Below are 13,534 nucleotides of genomic sequence, written 5' to 3' on the forward strand. Positions count from 1 at the left end.
GTCTGGAGCACCCTTTGACGTTTCTTGTGGTCCGTCCAGGGTGCTGTAAGCTGGCTGGAATGGGGAGTGGGCGAGGGCCAATTAGATATGCAAATTTACAAGCCTGGGGATGCTGGCTCAGGGCTTAGAAACGTGCTTCTGGGCCCGATTTCGACCTGGCAAGCCCTCTGTTGTGCTTGCGAAAGCCTTTGCTTGTGCACAGTTTAAAGGGCCTGAAAAATCTGCTTTTGGGCCCGATTTAGGCCTGCCAAGCCCTCTCGTGTGCTTGCTGTAGCCCTGGCTTTCCCCCACCCGTGTCAGCAAGGTGCAGCATAGCGAAAGCAGGGCCCTGATTGGCGCTGCCGGTGGGCGTGGACATGCAAATGTTGCTGGCCGGCCGAGGCCTGTGGGAAGCTGCTGTGGGTAGCTGCGCGCTTTCCAAAGTGGGCACAGGGGCCTTGGCTGGTCACCTTGCGCCCCACAATGCCCATGCTCTGCTTCGCCCGGCCTCAGGCCTTGCCTGTGTGAATGCCACCCTCGCTCTGCGGGGAGATGCCCAGCGGCCCGCCCTCACCCTGTCCCCTTCCAACTCATACTTACCTGGCAGGGGAGACACCATGATCACGAAGGTGGTTCTCCCAGGGTGAGGCTCATCCATTGCACTTCGGATGTGCTGACCCCTGCGATGTCCCCAAATGCGGGATACTCGACTGCATAATTTCTGGTAGTGGGGGACTGCGTTCGCGCTTTCCCCTGATCTCTGGTTTCAAGAAAGACAAAAAGGAAAAAAAAATAAAAAGGAGTCTGGAGCACCCTTTGACGTTTCTTGTGGTCCGTCCAGGGTGCTGTAAGCTGGCTGGAATGGGGAGTGGGCGAGGGCCAATTAGATATGCAAATTTACAAGCCTGGGGATGCTGGCTCAGGGCTTAGAAACGTGCTTCTGGGCCCGATTTCGACCTGGCAAGCCCTCTGTTGTGCTTGCGAAAGCCTTTGCTTGTGCACAGTTTAAAGGGCCTGAAAAATCTGCTTTTGGGCCCGATTTAGGCCTGCCAAGCCCTCTCGTGTGCTTGCTGTAGCCCTGGCTTTCCCCCACCCGTGTCAGCAAGGTGCAGCATAGCGAAAGCAGGGCCCTGATTGGCGCTGCCGGTGGGCGTGGACATGCAAATGTTGCTGGCCGGCCGAGGCCTGTGGGAAGCTGCTGTGGGTAGCTGCGCGCTTTCCAAAGTGGGCACAGGGGCCTTGGCTGGTCACCTTGCGCCCCACAATGCCCATGCTCTGCTTCGCCCGGCCTCAGGCCTTGCCTGTGTGAATGCCACCCTCGCTCTGCGGGGAGATGCCCAGCGGCCCGCCCTCACCCTGTCCCCTTCCAACTCATACTTACCTGGCAGGGGAGACACCATGATCACGAAGGTGGTTCTCCCAGGGTGAGGCTCATCCATTGCACTTCGGATGTGCTGACCCCTGCGATGTCCCCAAATGCGGGATACTCGACTGCATAATTTCTGGTAGTGGGGGACTGCGTTCGCGCTTTCCCCTGATCTCTGGTTTCAAGAAAGACAAAAAGGAAAAAAAAATAAAAAGGAGTCTGGAGCACCCTTTCTCGTCTTCTGTGTTCTTTCTGGGGTGCTGCGGCTGGATTGGAGGGGGGCGGGGGCGTGGGCAAGAGGGAATCACATGCTAAGTACTGAGCCTGGGAAATGATGGGATAGCTGCAGCCTCCCACTCTGGGGACCTATCCAGAGACAGGGAAGTAGGCCCTGGCCAGGTGACATGTCTGCTCCTTTCCATCGCCCCCCTGGGGCTGTGGCCTGGCTGCCAGCCTCTTGCCTCGCCCTAGCCTTCCCAGGCCCAGACTCTGGCTGAGGACCCCAGGCCGTTGCCCGGCGAGGGCTCTGCCCGGCGAGGGTTCTGTCTGCAGCGTTTGGGAGCGTTCGGGAAGGCGTGAGGGGCTCAGGGCGAGAACCCCTGCTCGCTTGCAGGCCTGTTTGTCCCTGGCTTTCAGCCACAAGCAGTCGACTGGGGCCTAGCCAGGCAACAGGGCACTGCATACCTCTAGAGGCGGCCTCAGTGGCAGCTCTTAGGCTTCAAAAGCCCCAAATCTCTGCTTCTGGGCCCAAAGTCGACATGGCAATCGCCCTTCTGTGCTTGCTGTAGCCCTGGCTTTCCCCCACCCGTGTCAGCAAGGTGCAGCATAGCGAAAGCAGGGCCCTGATTGGCGCTGCCGGTGGGCGTGGACATGCAAATGTTGCTGGCCGGCCGAGGCCTGTGGGAAGCTGCTGTGGGTAGCTGCGCGCTTTCCAAAGTGGGCACAGGGGCCTTGGCTGGTCACCTTGCGCCCCACAATGCCCATGCTCTGCTTCGCCCGGCCTCAGGCCTTGCCTGTGTGAATGCCACCCTCGCTCTGCGGGGAGATGCCCAGCGGCCCGCCCTCACCCTGTCCCCTTCCAACTCATACTTACCTGGCAGGGGAGACACCATGATCACGAAGGTGGTTCTCCCAGGGTGAGGCTCATCCATTGCACTTCGGATGTGCTGACCCCTGCGATGTCCCCAAATGCGGGATACTCGACTGCATAATTTCTGGTAGTGGGGGACTGCGTTCGCGCTTTCCCCTGATCTCTGGTTTCAAGAAAGACAAAAAGGAAAAAAAAATAAAAAGAAGTCTGGAGCACCCTTTCTCGTCTTCTGTGTTCTTTCTGGGGTGCTGCGGCTGGATTGGAGGGGGGCGGGGGCGTGGGCAAGAGGGAATCACATGCTAAGTACTGAGCCTGGGGAATGATGGGATAGCTGCAGCCTCCCACTCTGGGGACCTATCCAGAGACAGGTAAGTAGGCCCTGGCCAGGTGACATGTCTGCTCCTTTCCATCGCCCCCCTGGGGCTGTGGCCTGGCTGCCAGCCTCTTGCCTCGCCCTAGCCTTCCCAGGCCCAGACTCTGGCTGAGGACCCCAGGCCGTGGCCCGGCGAGGGCTCTGCCTGCAGCGTTTGGGAGCGTTCGGGAAGGCGTGAGGGGCTCAGGGCGAGAACCCCTGCTCGCTTGCAGGCCTGTTTGTCCCTGGCTTTCAGCCACAAGCAGTCGACTGGGGCCTAGCCAGGCAACAGGGCACTGCATACCTCTAGAGGCGGCCTCAGTGGCAGCTCTTAGGCTTCAAAAGCCCCAAATCTCTGCTTCTGGGCCCAAAGTCGACATGGCAATCGCCCTTCTGTGCTTGCTGTAGCCCTGGCTTTCCCCCACCCGTGTCAGCAAGGTGCAGCATAGCGAAAGCAGGGCCCTGATTGGCGCTGCCGGTGGGCGTGGACATGCAAATGTTGCTGGCCGGCCGAGGCCTGTGGGAAGCTGCTGTGGGTAGCTGCGCGCTTTCCAAAGTGGGCACAGGGGCCTTGGCTGGTCACCTTGCGCCCCACAATGCCCATGCTCTGCTTCGCCCGGCCTCAGGCCTTGCCTGTGTGAATGCCACCCTCGCTCTGCGGGGAGATGCCCAGCGGCCCGCCCTCACCCTGTCCCCTTCCTACTCATACTTACCTGGCAGGGGAGACACCATGATCACGAAGGTGGTTCTCCCAGGGTGAGGCTCATCCATTGCACTTCGGATGTGCTGACCCCTGCGATGTCCCCAAATGCGGGATACTCGACTGCATAATTTCTGGTAGTGGGGGACTGCGTTCGCGCTTTCCCCTGATCTCTGGTTTCAAGAAAGACAAAAAGGAAAAAAAAATAAAAAGGAGTCTGGAGCACCCTTTGACGTTTCTTGTGGTCCGTCCAGGGTGCTGTAAGCTGGCTGGAATGGGGAGTGGGCGAGGGCCAATTAGATATGCAAATTTACAAGCCTGGGGATGCTGGCTCAGGGCTTAGAAACGTGCTTCTGGGCCCGATTTCGACCTGGCAAGCCCTCTGTTGTGCTTGCGAAAGCCTTTGCTTGTGCACAGTTTAAAGGGCCTGAAAAATCTGCTTTTGGGCCCGATTTAGGCCTGCCAAGCCCTCTCGTGTGCTTGCTGTAGCCCTGGCTTTCCCCCACCCGTGTCAGCAAGGTGCAGCATAGCGAAAGCAGGGCCCTGATTGGCGCTGCCGGTGGGCGTGGACATGCAAATGTTGCTGGCCGGCCGAGGCCTGTGGGAAGCTGCTGTGGGTAGCTGCGCGCTTTCCAAAGTGGGCACAGGGGCCTTGGCTGGTCACCTTGCGCCCCACAATGCCCATGCTCTGCTTCGCCCGGCCTCAGGCCTTGCCTGTGTGAATGCCACCCTCGCTCTGCGGGGAGATGCCCAGCGGCCCGCCCTCACCCTGTCCCCTTCCAACTCATACTTACCTGGCAGGGGAGACACCATGATCACGAAGGTGGTTCTCCCAGGGTGAGGCTCATCCATTGCACTTCGGATGTGCTGACCCCTGCGATGTCCCCAAATGCGGGATACTCGACTGCATAATTTCTGGTAGTGGGGGACTGCGTTCGCGCTTTCCCCTGATCTCTGGTTTCAAGAAAGACAAAAAGGAGTCTGGAGCACCCTTTCTCGTCTTCTGTGTTCTTTCTGGGGTGCTGCGGCTGGATTGGAGGGGGGCGGGGGCGTGGGCAAGAGGGAATCACATGCTAAGTACTGAGCCTGGGGAATGATGGGATAGCTGCAGCCTCCCACTCTGGGGACCTATCCAGAGACAGGGAAGTAGGCCCTGGCCAGGTGACATGTCTGCTCCTTTCCATCGCCCCCCTGGGGCTGTGGCCTGGCTGCCAGCCTCTTGCCTCGCCCTAGCCTTCCCAGGCCCAGACTCTGGCTGAGGACCCCAGGCCGTGGCCCGGCGAGGGCTCTGCCCGGCGAGGGTTCTGTCTGCAGCGTTTGGGAGCGTTCGGGAAGGCGTGAGGGGCTCAGGGCGAGAACCCCTGCTCGCTTGCAGGCCTGTTTGTCCCTGGCTTTCAGCCACAAGCAGTCGACTGGGGCCTAGCCAGGCAACAGGGCACTGCATACCTCTAGAGGCGGCCTCAGTGGCAGCTCTTAGGCTTCAAAAGCCCCAAATCTCTGCTTCTGGGCCCAAAGTCGACATGGCAATCGCCCTTCTGTGCTTGCTGTAGCCCTGGCTTTCCCCCACCCGTGTCAGCAAGGTGCAGCATAGCGAAAGCAGGGCCCTGATTGGCGCTGCCGGTGGGCGTGGACATGCAAATGTTGCTGGCCGGCCGAGGCCTGTGGGAAGCTGCTGTGGGTAGCTGCGCGCTTTCCAAAGTGGGCACAGGGGCCTTGGCTGGTCACCTTGCGCCCCACAATGCCCATGCTCTGCTTCGCCCGGCCTCAGGCCTTGCCTGTGTGAATGCCACCCTCGCTCTGCGGGGAGATGCCCAGCGGCCCGCCCTCACCCTGTCCCCTTCCAACTCATACTTACCTGGCAGGGGAGACACCATGATCACGAAGGTGGTTCTCCCAGGGTGAGGCTCATCCATTGCACTTCGGATGTGCTGACCCCTGCGATGTCCCCAAATGCGGGATACTCGACTGCATAATTTCTGGTAGTGGGGGACTGCGTTCGCGCTTTCCCCTGATCTCTGGTTTCAAGAAAGACAAAAAGGAAAAAAAAATAAAAAGGAGTCTGGAGCACCCTTTGACGTTTCTTGTGGTCCGTCCAGGGTGCTGTAAGCTGGCTGGAATGGGGAGTGGGCGAGGGCCAATTAGATATGCAAATTTACAAGCCTGGGGATGCTGGCTCAGGGCTTAGAAACGTGCTTCTGGGCCCGATTTCGACCTGCAAGCCCTCTGTTGTGCTTGCGAAAGCCTTTGCTTGTGCACAGTTTAAAGGGCCTGAAAAATCTGCTTTTGGGCCCGATTTAGGCCTGCCAAGCCCTCTCGTGTGCTTGCTGTAGCCCTGGCTTTCCCCCACCCGTGTCAGCAAGGTGCAGCATAGCGAAAGCAGGGCCCTGATTGGCGCTGCCGGTGGGCGTGGACATGCAAATGTTGCTGGCCGGCCGAGGCCTGTGGGAAGCTGCTGTGGGTAGCTGCGCGCTTTCCAAAGTGGGCACAGGGGCCTTGGCTGGTCACCTTGCGCCCCACAATGCCCATGCTCTGCTTCGCCCGGCCTCAGGCCTTGCCTGTGTGAATGCCACCCTCGCTCTGCGGGGAGATGCCCAGCGGCCCGCCCTCACCCTGTCCCCTTCCAACTCATACTTACCTGGCAGGGGAGACACCATGATCACGAAGGTGGTTCTCCCAGGGTGAGGCTCATCCATTGCACTTCGGATGTGCTGACCCCTGCGATGTCCCCAAATGCGGGATACTCGACTGCATAATTTCTGGTAGTGGGGGACTGCGTTCGCGCTTTCCCCTGATCTCTGGTTTCAAGAAAGACAAAAAGGAAAAAAAAAAAAAAAGGAGTCTGGAGCACCCTTTCTCGTCTTCTGTGTTCTTTCTGGGGTGCTGCGGCTGGATTGGAGGGGGGCGGGGGCGTGGGCAAGAGGGAATCACATGCTAAGTACTGAGCCTGGGGAATGATGGGATAGCTGCAGCCTCCCACTCTGGGGACCTATCCAGAGACAGGGAAGTAGGCCCTGGCCAGGTGACATGTCTGCTCCTTTCCATCGCCCCCCTGGGGCTGTGGCCTGGCTGCCAGCCTCTTGCCTCGCCCTAGCCTCCCCAGGCCCAGACTCTGGCTGAGGACCCCAGGCCGTGGCCCGGCGAGGGCTCTGCCCGGCGAGGGTTCTGTCGGCAGCGTTTGGGAGCGTTCGGGAAGGCGTGAGGGGCTCAGGGCGAGAACCCCTGCTCGCTTGCAGGCCTGTTTGTCCCTGGCTTTCAGCCACAAGCAGTCGACTGGGGCCTAGCCAGGCAACAGGGCACTGCATACCTCTAGAGGCGGCCTCAGTGGCAGCTCTTAGGCTTCAAAAGCCCCAAATCTCTGCTTCTGGGCCCAAAGTCGACATGGCAATCGCCCTTCTGTGCTTGCTGTAGCCCTGGCTTTCCCCCACCCGTGTCAGCAAGGTGCAGCATAGCGAAAGCAGGGCCCTGATTGGCGCTGCCGGTGGGTGTGGACATGCAAATGTTGCTGGCCGGCCGAGGCCTGTGGGAAGCTGCTGTGGGTAGCTGCGCGCTTTCCAAAGTGGGCACAGGGGCCTTGGCTGGTCACCTTGCGCCCCACAATGCCCATGCTCTGCTTCGCCCGGCCTCAGGCCTTGCCTGTGTGAATGCCACCCTCGCTCTGCGGGGAGATGCCCAGCGGCCCGCCCTCACCCTGTCCCCTTCCAACTCATACTTACCTGGCAGGGGAGACACCATGATCACGAAGGTGGTTCTCCCAGGGTGAGGCTCATCCATTGCACTTCGGATGTGCTGACCCCTGCGATGTCCCCAAATGCGGGATACTCGACTGCATAATTTCTGGTAGTGGGGGACTGCGTTCGCGCTTTCCCCTGATCTCTGGTTTCAAGAAAGACAAAAAGGAAAAAAAAATAAAAAGGAGTCTGGAGCACCCTTTCTCGTCTTCTGTGTTCTTTCTGGGGTGCTGCGGCTGGATTGGAGGGGGGCGGGGGCGTGGGCAAGAGGGAATCACATGCTAAGTACTGAGCCTGGGGAATGATGGGATAGCTGCAGCCTCCCACTCTGGGGACCTATTCAGAGACAGGGAAGTAGGCCCTGGCCAGGTGACATGTCTGCTCCTTTCCATCGCCCCCCTGGGGCTGTGGCCTGGCTGCCAGCCTCTTGCCTCGCCCTAGCCTTCCCAGGCCCAGACTCTGGCTGAGGACCCCAGGCCGTGGCCCGGCGAGGGCTCTGCCCGGCGAGGGTTCTGTCTGCAGCGTTTGGGAGCGTTCGTGAGGGGCTCAGGGCGAGAACCCCTGCTCGCTTGCAGGCCTGTTTGTCCCTGGCTTTCAGCCACAAGCAGTCGACTGGGGCCTAGCCAGGCAACAGGGCACTGCATACCTCTAGAGGCGGCCTCAGTGGCAGCTCTTAGGCTTCAAAAGCCCCAAATCTCTGCTTCTGGGCCCAAAGTCGACATGGCAATCGCCCTTCTGTGCTTGCTGTAGCCCTGGCTTTCCCCCACCCGTGTCAGCAAGGTGCAGCATAGCGAAAGCAGGGCCCTGATTGGCGCTGCCGGTGGGCGTGGACATGCAAATGTTGCTGGCCGGCCGAGGCCTGTGGGAAGCTGCTGTGGGTAGCTGCGCGCTTTCCAAAGTGGGCACAGGGGCCTTGGCTGGTCACCTTGCGCCCCACAATGCCCATGCTCTGCTTCGCCCGGCCTCAGGCCTTGCCTGTGTGAATGCCACCCTCGCTCTGCGGGGAGATGCCCAGCGGCCCGCCCTCACCCTGTCCCCTTCCAACTCATACTTACCTGGCAGGGGAGACACCATGATCACGAAGGTGGTTCTCCCAGGGTGAGGCTCATCCATTGCACTTCGGATGTGCTGACCCCTGCGATGTCCCCAAATGCGGGATACTCGACTGCATAATTTCTGGTAGTGGGGGACTGCGTTCGCGCTTTCCCCTGATCTCTGGTTTCAAGAAAGACAAAAAGGAAAAAAAAATAAAAAGGAGTCTGGAGCACCCTTTGACGTTTCTTGTGGTCCGTCCAGGGTGCTGTAAGCTGGCTGGAATGGGGAGTGGGCGAGGGCCAATTAGATATGCAAATTTACAAGCCTGGGGATGCTGGCTCAGGGCTTAGAAACGTGCTTCTGGGCCCGATTTCGACCTGGCAAGCCCTCTGTTGTGCTTGCGAAAGCCTTTGCTTGTGCACAGTTTAAAGGGCCTGAAAAATCTGCTTTTGGGCCCGATTTAGGCCTGCCAAGCCCTCTCGTGTGCTTGCTGTAGCCCTGGCTTTCCCCCACCCGTGTCAGCAAGGTGCAGCATAGCGAAAGCAGGGCCCTGATTGGCGCTGCCGGTGGGCGTGGACATGCAAATGTTGCTGGCCGGCCGAGGCCTGTGGGAAGCTGCTGTGGGTAGCTGCGCGCTTTCCAAAGTGGGCACAGGGGCCTTGGCTGGTCACCTTGCGCCCCACAATGCCCATGCTCTGCTTCGCCCGGCCTCAGGCCTTGCCTGTGTGAATGCCACCCTCGCTCTGCGGGGAGATGCCCAGCGGCCCGCCCTCACCCTGTCCCCTTCCAACTCATACTTACCTGGCAGGGGAGACACCATGATCACGAAGGTGGTTCTCCCAGGGTGAGGCTCATCCATTGCACTTCGGATGTGCTGACCCCTGCGATGTCCCCAAATGCGGGATACTCGACTGCATAATTTCTGGTAGTGGGGGACTGCGTTCGCGCTTTCCCCTGATCTCTGGTTTCAAGAAAGACAAAAAGGAAAAAAAAATAAAAAGGAGTCTGGAGCACCCTTTCTCGTCTTCTGTGTTCTTTCTGGGGTGCTGCGGCTGGATTGGAGGGGGGCGGGGGCGTGGGCAAGAGGGAATCACATGCTAAGTACTGAGCCTGGGGAATGATGGGATAGCTGCAGCCTCCCACTCTGGGGACCTATCCAGAGACAGGGAAGTAGGCCCTGGCCAGGTGACATGTCTGCTCCTTTCCATCGCCCCCCTGGGGCTGTGGCCTGGCTGCCAGCCTCTTGCCTCGCCCTAGCCTTCCCAGGCCCAGACTCTGGCTGAGGACCCCAGGCCGTGGCCCGGCGAGGGCTCTGCCCGGCGAGGGTTCTGTCTGCAGCGTTTGGGAGCGTTCGTGAGGGGCTCAGGGCGAGAACCCCTGCTCGCTTGCAGGCCTGTTTGTCCCTGGCTTTCAGCCACAAGCAGTCGACTGGGGCCTAGCCAGGCAACAGGGCACTGCATACCTCTAGAGGCGGCCTCAGTGGCAGCTCTTAGGCTTCAAAAGCCCCAAATCTCTGCTTCTGGGCCCAAAGTCGACATGGCAATCGCCCTTCTGTGCTTGCTGTAGCCCTGGCTTTCCCCCACCCGTGTCAGCAAGGTGCAGCATAGCGAAAGCAGGGCCCTGATTGGCGCTGCCGGTGGGCGTGGACATGCAAATGTTGCTGGCCGGCCGAGGCCTGTGGGAAGCTGCTGTGGGTAGCTGCGCGCTTTCCAAAGTGGGCACAGGGGCCTTGGCTGGTCACCTTGCGCCCCACAATGCCCATGCTCTGCTTCGCCCGGCCTCAGGCCTTGCCTGTGTGAATGCCACCCTCGCTCTGCGGGGAGATGCCCAGCGGCCCGCCCTCACCCTGTCCCCTTCCAACTCATACTTACCTGGCAGGGGAGACACCATGATCACGAAGGTGGTTCTCCCAGGGTGAGGCTCATCCATTGCACTTCGGATGTGCTGACCCCTGCGATGTCCCCAAATGCGGGATACTCGACTGCATAATTTCTGGTAGTGGGGGACTGCGTTCGCGCTTTCCCCTGATCTCTGGTTTCAAGAAAGACAAAAAGGAAAAAAAAATAAAAAGGAGTCTGGAGCACCCTTTGACGTTTCTTGTGGTCCGTCCAGGGTGCTGTAAGCTGGCTGGAATGGGGAGTGGGCGAGGGCCAATTAGATATGCAAATTTACAAGCCTGGGGATGCTGGCTCAGGGCTTAGAAACGTGCTTCTGGGCCCGATTTCGACCTGGCAAGCCCTCTGTTGTGCTTGCGAAAGCCTTTGCTTGTGCACAGTTTAAAGGGCCTGAAAAATCTGCTTTTGGGCCCGATTTAGGCCTGCCAAGCCCTCTCGTGTGCTTGCTGTAGCCCTGACTTTCCCCCACCCGTGTCAGCAAGGTGCAGCATAGCGAAAGCAGGGCCCTGATTGGCGCTGCCGGTGGGCGTGGACATGCAAATGTTGCTGGCCGGCCGAGGCCTGTGGGAAGCTGCTGTGGGTAGCTGCGCGCTTTCCAAAGTGGGCACAGGGGCCTTGGCTGGTCACCTTGCGCCCCACAATGCCCATGCTCTGCTTCGCCCGGCCTCAGGCCTTGCCTGTGTGAATGCCACCCTCGCTCTGCGGGGAGATGCCCAGCGGCCCGCCCTCACCCTGTCCCCTTCCAACTCATACTTACCTGGCAGGGGAGACACCATGATCACGAAGGTGGTTCTCCCAGGGTGAGGCTCATCCATTGCACTTCGGATGTGCTGACCCCTGCGATGTCCCCAAATGCGGGATACTCGACTGCATAATTTCTGGTAGTGGGGGACTGCGTTCGCGCTTTCCCCTGATCTCTGGTTTCAAGAAAGACAAAAAGGAAAAAAAATAAAAAGGAGTCTGGAGCACCCTTTCTCGTCTTCTGTGTTCTTTCTGGGGTGCTGCGGCTGGATTGGAGGGGGGCGGGGCCGTGGGCAAGAGGGAATCACATGCTAAGTACTGAGCCTGGGGAATGATGGGATAGTTGCAGCCTCCCACTCTGGGGACCTATCTAGAGACAGGGCAGTAGGCCCTGGCCAGGTGACATGGCTGCTCCTTTCCATCGCCCCCCTGGGGCTGTGGCCTGGCTGCCAGCCTCTTGCCTCGCCCTAGCCTTCCCAGGCCCAGACTCTGGCTGAGGGCCCCAGGCCGTGGCCCGGCGAGGGCTCTGCCCGGCGAGGGTTCTGTCTGCAGCAGCGTTTGGGAGCGTTCGTGAGGGGCTCGGGGCGAGAACCCCTGCTCGCTTGCAGGCCTGTTTGTCCCTGGCTTTCAGCCACAAGCAGTCGACTGGGGCCTAGCCAGGCAACAGGGCACTGTATACCTCTAGAGGCGGCCTCAGTGGCAGCTCTTAGGCTTCAAAAGCCCCAAATCTCTGCTTCTGGGCCCAAAGTCGACATGGCAATCGCCCTTCTGTGAGTGCTGTAGCCCTGGCTTCCCCCCCCCCCGTGTCAGCAAGGTGCAGCATAGCGAAAGCAGGGCCCTGATTGGCGCTGCCGGTGGGCGTGGACATGCAAATGTTGCTGGCCGGCCGAGGCCTGTGGGAAGCTGCTGTGGGTAGCTGCGCGCTTTCCAAAGTGGGCACAGGGGCCTTGGCTGGTCACCTTGCGCCCCACAATGCCCATGCTCTGCTTCGCCCGGCCTCAGGCCTTGCCTGTGTGAATGCCACCCTCGCTCTGCGGGGAGATGCCCAGCGGCCCGCCCTCGCCCTGTCCCCTTCCAACTCATACTTACCTGGCAGGGGAGACACCATGATCACGAAGGTGGTTCTCCCAGGGTGAGGCTCATCCATTGCACTTCGGATGTGCTGACCCCTGCGATGTCCCCAAATGCGGGATACTCGACTGCATAATTTCTGGTAGTGGGGGACTGCGTTCGCGCTTTCCCCTGATCTCTGGTTTCAAGAAAGACAAAAAGGAAAAAAAAATAAAAAGGAGTCTGGAGCACCCTTTGACGTTTCTTGTGGTCCGTCCAGGGTGCTGTAAGCTGGCTGGAATGGGGAGTGGGCGAGGGCCAATTAGATATGCAAATTTACAAGCCTGGGGATGCTGGCTTAGGGCTTAGAAACGTGCTTCTGGGCCCGATTTCGACCTGGCAAGCCCTCTGTTGTGCTTGCGAAAGCCTTTGCTTGTGCACAGTTTAAAGGGCCTGAAAAATCTGCTTTTGGGCCCGATTTCGGCCTGCCAAGCCCTCTGGTGTGCTTGCTGTAGCCCTGGCTTTCCCCCACCCGTGTCAGCAAGGTGCAGCATAGCGAAAGCAGGGCCCTGATTGGCGCTGCCGGTGGGCGTGGACATGCAAATGTTGCTGGCCGGCCGAGGCCTGTGGGAAGCTGCTGTGGGTAGCTGCGCGCTTTCCAAAGTGGGCACAGGGGCCTTGGCTGGTCACCTTGCGCCCCACAATGCCCATGCTCTGCTTCGCCCGGCCTCAGGCCTTGCCTGTGTGAATGCCACCCTCGCTCTGCGGGGAGATGCCCAGCGGCCCGCCCTCGCCCTGTCCCCTTCCAACTCATACTTACCTGGCAGGGGAGACACCATGATCACGAAGGTGGTTCTCCCAGGGTGAGGCTCATCCATTGCACTTCGGATGTGCTGACCCCTGCGATGTCCCCAAATGCGGGATACTCGACTGCATAATTTCTGGTAGTGGGGGACTGCGTTCGCGCTTTCCCCTGATCTCTGGTTTCAAGAAAGACAAAAAGGAAAAAAAAATAAAAAGGAGTCTGGAGCACCCTTTGACGTTTCTTGTGGTCCGTCCAGGGTGCTGTAAGCTGGCTGGAATGGGGAGTGGGCGAGGGCCAATTAGATATGCAAATTTACAAGCCTGGGGATGCTGGCTTAGGGCTTAGAAACGTGCTTCTGGGCCCGATTTCGACCTGGCAAGCCCTCTGTTGTGCTTGCGAAAGCCTTTGCTTGTGCACAGTTTAAAGGGCCTGAAAAATCTGCTTTTGGGCCCGATTTCGGCCTGCCAAGCCCTCTGGTGTGCTTGCTGTAGCCCTGGCTTTCCCCCACCCGTGTCAGCAAGGTGCAGCATAGCGAAAGCAGGGCCCTGATTGGCGCTGCCGGTGGGCGTGGACATGCAAATGTTGCTGGCCGGCCGAGGCCTGTGGGAAGCTGCTGTGGGTAGCTGCGCGCTTTCCAAAGTGGGCACAGGGGCCTTGGCTGGTCACCTTGCGCCCCACAATGCCCATGCTCTGCTTCGCCCGGCCTCAGGCCTTGCCTGTGTGAATGCCACCCTCGCTCTGCGGGGAGATGCCCAGCGGCCCGCCCTCGCCCTGTCCCCTTCCAACTCATACT

The 13,534-nt window shown here is 59.8% G+C and overlaps 14 non-coding genes across 14 annotated transcripts; all 14 read left to right on the top strand.

The window, feature by feature from the left end:
• Positions 1-571: 571 nt before the first annotated feature.
• On the top strand, positions 572-735 carry LOC146864292 (U1 spliceosomal RNA). The gene has a single exon (XR_014978002.1). It is a non-coding gene; the product is annotated as a U1 spliceosomal RNA (small nuclear RNA).
• Positions 736-1,352: 617 nt separating this feature from the next.
• Positions 1,353-1,516, top strand: LOC146864293 (U1 spliceosomal RNA). The gene has a single exon (XR_014978013.1). It is a non-coding gene; the product is annotated as a U1 spliceosomal RNA (small nuclear RNA).
• A 914-nt stretch (positions 1,517-2,430) lies between these two features.
• On the top strand, positions 2,431-2,594 carry LOC146864294 (U1 spliceosomal RNA). The gene has a single exon (XR_014978024.1). It is a non-coding gene; the product is annotated as a U1 spliceosomal RNA (small nuclear RNA).
• An 898-nt stretch (positions 2,595-3,492) lies between these two features.
• Positions 3,493-3,656, top strand: LOC146864295 (U1 spliceosomal RNA). The gene has a single exon (XR_014978035.1). It is a non-coding gene; the product is annotated as a U1 spliceosomal RNA (small nuclear RNA).
• Positions 3,657-4,273: 617 nt separating this feature from the next.
• LOC146864296 (U1 spliceosomal RNA) lies at positions 4,274-4,437 on the top strand. Its single transcript, XR_014976833.1, has one exon. It is a non-coding gene; the product is annotated as a U1 spliceosomal RNA (small nuclear RNA).
• Positions 4,438-5,334: 897 nt separating this feature from the next.
• On the top strand, positions 5,335-5,498 carry LOC146864297 (U1 spliceosomal RNA). The gene has a single exon (XR_014976844.1). It is a non-coding gene; the product is annotated as a U1 spliceosomal RNA (small nuclear RNA).
• Positions 5,499-6,114: 616 nt separating this feature from the next.
• Positions 6,115-6,278, top strand: LOC146864298 (U1 spliceosomal RNA). The gene has a single exon (XR_014976855.1). It is a non-coding gene; the product is annotated as a U1 spliceosomal RNA (small nuclear RNA).
• Positions 6,279-7,192: 914 nt separating this feature from the next.
• LOC146864299 (U1 spliceosomal RNA) lies at positions 7,193-7,356 on the top strand. The gene has a single exon (XR_014976866.1). It is a non-coding gene; the product is annotated as a U1 spliceosomal RNA (small nuclear RNA).
• A 906-nt stretch (positions 7,357-8,262) lies between these two features.
• On the top strand, positions 8,263-8,426 carry LOC146864300 (U1 spliceosomal RNA). The gene has a single exon (XR_014976877.1). It is a non-coding gene; the product is annotated as a U1 spliceosomal RNA (small nuclear RNA).
• Positions 8,427-9,043: 617 nt separating this feature from the next.
• On the top strand, positions 9,044-9,207 carry LOC146864301 (U1 spliceosomal RNA). The gene has a single exon (XR_014976889.1). It is a non-coding gene; the product is annotated as a U1 spliceosomal RNA (small nuclear RNA).
• A 906-nt stretch (positions 9,208-10,113) lies between these two features.
• Positions 10,114-10,277, top strand: LOC146864302 (U1 spliceosomal RNA). Its single transcript, XR_014976900.1, has one exon. It is a non-coding gene; the product is annotated as a U1 spliceosomal RNA (small nuclear RNA).
• A 617-nt stretch (positions 10,278-10,894) lies between these two features.
• Positions 10,895-11,058, top strand: LOC146864303 (U1 spliceosomal RNA). Its single transcript, XR_014976911.1, has one exon. It is a non-coding gene; the product is annotated as a U1 spliceosomal RNA (small nuclear RNA).
• A 909-nt stretch (positions 11,059-11,967) lies between these two features.
• LOC146864304 (U1 spliceosomal RNA) lies at positions 11,968-12,131 on the top strand. Its single transcript, XR_014976922.1, has one exon. It is a non-coding gene; the product is annotated as a U1 spliceosomal RNA (small nuclear RNA).
• A 617-nt stretch (positions 12,132-12,748) lies between these two features.
• On the top strand, positions 12,749-12,912 carry LOC146864305 (U1 spliceosomal RNA). Its single transcript, XR_014976933.1, has one exon. It is a non-coding gene; the product is annotated as a U1 spliceosomal RNA (small nuclear RNA).
• Positions 12,913-13,534: the final 622 nt, after the last annotated feature.

The sequence above is a fragment of the Triturus cristatus genome, chromosome 2_1 (assembly GCF_964204655.1).
Source record: "Triturus cristatus chromosome 2_1, aTriCri1.1, whole genome shotgun sequence".
Lineage (NCBI taxonomy): Eukaryota > Metazoa > Chordata > Amphibia > Caudata > Salamandridae > Triturus > Triturus cristatus.